Below are 3,350 nucleotides of genomic sequence, written 5' to 3'. Positions count from 1 at the left end.
TAATGTCCATTTTTGTTGATCTTGCCACACTTTACTGATGGCTGTCATTGAGAATCTGACGAATGCCGTGAAGATACTCCTGTTATTGAGCAGGGATTTAAACAGACAGGGCCAGGCAATTTGTTTCCTGATGGTAAAGGTGATCGGATCTTTGCGGGTCGAATCAAACCATGGGCAGTCAAAGATCATGTGAATAGGTTCCTCCAGAGTGGAGTTGTCACAAGGGCAGATGCCTCCATCCTGACTTAGGAACCAAAGTAAACCCAAACCCACCACGCCCAGTGATGAGCTCGGTGAGAGAAAAGCAGAGTACAAAGTGTAGGGGCAAGGTCACCTCCGGGAGGAATTAGTGCGCGAGCCTCCCCTCCACACGAATCTCAGTGGCCTTGACAGATACTGTTAAGGGTATTGGATATTTGATGATACACCCAGTATGGAGAGATGTGGTTGTAAGAAGGGTTACCCTTCTCAGAGGCAGCCTTCTTTGCCAGACAGTCTGCCCTATCGTTGCCCTTGTTGCCGCTATGACCCTTAACCCAGTGAAATTCAATAAGAACAATGGGCCTAATACTAGAGATGGCATTAAGCGAGTCCCTGATAATAGGGAGGCGGTTATTCTTGCTTTTAAGCTGTAAGAGGGCCACCCTAATGTCAGAAATAATACTAAAACAGTTTGAGATGTTGGTGAGACGCTTCTTGTCAATGAGTTAAAAAGCCTTGAGAATCGCCAGGAATTCTGCCTGCTTGACACTGCAGTGAGCAGCCAAAGAGAATCTACCTTGATAAATGAAGCACCTTCCCTCATCAAAAACTACTACAGTGCATCTGGTCCCTGACTGATTCCTAGAACCGTCAGTGTAGATATTAAAGCCACGAGAGGCCCTATTGCCCTCCAAATAGAAGTTCACATTAGGCAAATCTGCTGGGTGAACAAGGTTATGCAGAGAGACCCGATCAACCTTCACCTCGAAAACCTTCTCCCAAAGGTCGAAAATTGGGGCAGGCACTCACTAGGCTGGAAGGACATGTAGGTAGTGTTGCCTTGCTGACTTCTGAGCAAATCGAATTGCCAGTACCTCCTTTTAATGACCAGGTCAATTGGAGTGAGCCCTGCAATAATCAGAAGGGCTTCGATGGAAGTGGTCCTGTACCCCTTCGCCATAGCAATGGCAGCCTGCCTTTGCACTGCCAGCAGCTTCCTCCTCATATACACCTGTGTGGTTGCCTTGCCCTAGACCTCACAGCCATAGGTGATGATAGGAGTAATGACACCTTCCTATAAGACACTTTTAGCCTTAGGGCTTAGGCCCCAGGTGCTCCAGGAGATGGAACAAAGGGCGAGCATAACAAAAAGAGCCTTGTCATGGGCCTACTGAATGTGTAGGGTCCAATTAAACTTTTCGAGCAGTATCACTCCTAAATATTTCATGGGACTGATGTACTTAATCCTCTCATCCTCAATTTTTATTGTTGGTTTCTTGATCAGGGGGTTTCCTGAGAAAAACTATACAGCTACTCTTGGCAGTGTTAACGATGAGCATGTTCTTGTTACACCAGTTAGAGAGCCCTTTGAGAAAGTTGTTCATCTGAGTCTGAAACACCTCCTGGTTGGGATGTACCATTAAACTGTTGTGAAGTTTATCAAGAGCAGAACCTGGACTTGCATCATTTACAAAATATAGAGAATACATTGTAGATGCCATTCCAGACCCATGAGAAAACATGCCTACCCGTTTCCCAGCCAAATGCTCACGTGTATGATTAGCAATATATGACGCTAAACATTTATACAGAGATGGAGTATATATATTGCCCACTTTATTTGCAAGTAATAAGCTTTGTTTCGTTTTGACATTAAATATTTTTTACTGAGTTCCACAAAAGCCTTTTCGACATCTTTATTAAAATATGTTTCTTTGAGCAACAAATTCTTATAACTGTCTAGTCCTTTGTATTTTTTCTTTATATCTGGAGTTGGATCCCTCAGAAAATCATTAAAAACCAAAACCAAACGTTTTAGTGAAGTTTACAGTACAGTGCATGAAATACAACAGCATCCAAATCGTTGAGTGTGAACTGATTAATACCTAACACATTTTTAGATTTTCTGCAAAATCCATCATAGCATTTATCTAATGCATTTGCATAGCATTTTACAGATAACTGTCCATCGACACAAGGATATTCTGTATTCATATCTGGTTTATAGAAGTCATATACATGAGACATGTGAGCTGCACGAAGCCCTCTTTCGAAAACAAGTGGTGCATTTGGTCCAACTAACATTGCAATGGCTCCAGCTTGGACGAGCATTACCACTGACGTAAATGGCAATGTCTCCAGCATCTACTAATGCATAGTGACCATCCCAAGCACTAGATTCAACCCATGAAACTGCATTAAATAAAGCAGCAGTTCCCCTATAGTATACATTTGTCGTATCAATGCCTTCTATGTCAGTATTGCCACTTTCTTGAAACAGTTGCATTAAAACAGTCTTGACACTTTTTGATTTATCAATAATAGTTTCAGTTCCAACTTCTAATCTTCCTATGCTTTCGTATCCTAAACAATTCCTTTCCATAAGTCAATGTACAACTGTCAAACAGAGCGAATTGATGTCTTCTCGATCGGTACAAAAACCCATTTTGGATTGACCTAAGCCTATTATATATTTTCCCTTGGACACTTTGTCAAAGACTTCAAATTCATTTTGATCTACATACAGATGTGGAAAATATAGTTCCATTGCCAAAATTCCAACATTTGGAGGCCAAGGAGAATGATCATATTTCTTAAAATATAAAGACGTTTCTGTAATTATAGATGTACAAAATTATATTTGAGGGTTCTACAGAAAGCTGGAACTTAAAAATACCGTACACTATATTCACACTACACAATACACTCCTTCGAGCTAGTCTGATCCATAGCATTTAGGCAACGATTTTCCCACTTTTTTCGCAATAATTTATCTGTTGGGAAAGTGTGTATATGTACTGAGTTTGATAAACCTATAGACTTACATCCAAATACGCTGCAATACATATTTACCATTGTACGTTGAACACTTTCTAATTCCAACAGACCACCCACAGCAGCTGTCATTATGTAGTTCACGCTAATAACGCTAGGCGTTAGATCTATCGTGGGCATAAACGAATTGCACAATTTATGCATAGTTACTTACCTTATTATTATATTAATATAACACAGGATCGTAGTACTTATTGATAAAAACAAAATTAATTTAACTTTTCAAGTGAAATATTTCAAATCGATTAATCTTTCGATGTAACGCATGACGTATTTATCTGAATGTCGAACGTTCGAAATAAAGTACTTGTTCG

The 3,350-nt window shown here is 40.3% G+C and overlaps 1 pseudogene; it reads right to left on the bottom strand.

Moving 5' to 3' along the window:
- Nucleotides 1-1,457: 1,457 nt before the first annotated feature.
- LOC136978857 (hydroxymethylglutaryl-CoA synthase, cytoplasmic pseudogene) lies at nucleotides 1,458-2,830 on the bottom strand (annotated as a pseudogene).
- Nucleotides 2,831-3,350: the final 520 nt, after the last annotated feature.

This window comes from Centruroides vittatus, unplaced genomic scaffold, assembly GCF_030686945.1.
Source record: "Centruroides vittatus isolate TY-2023 unplaced genomic scaffold, ASM3068694v2 contig_559, whole genome shotgun sequence".
Classification (NCBI taxonomy): Eukaryota; Metazoa; Arthropoda; class Arachnida; order Scorpiones; family Buthidae; genus Centruroides; species Centruroides vittatus.
Note: the sequence above shows the minus strand (reverse complement) of the source record. Positions and strands in the feature narration are given on the sequence as shown.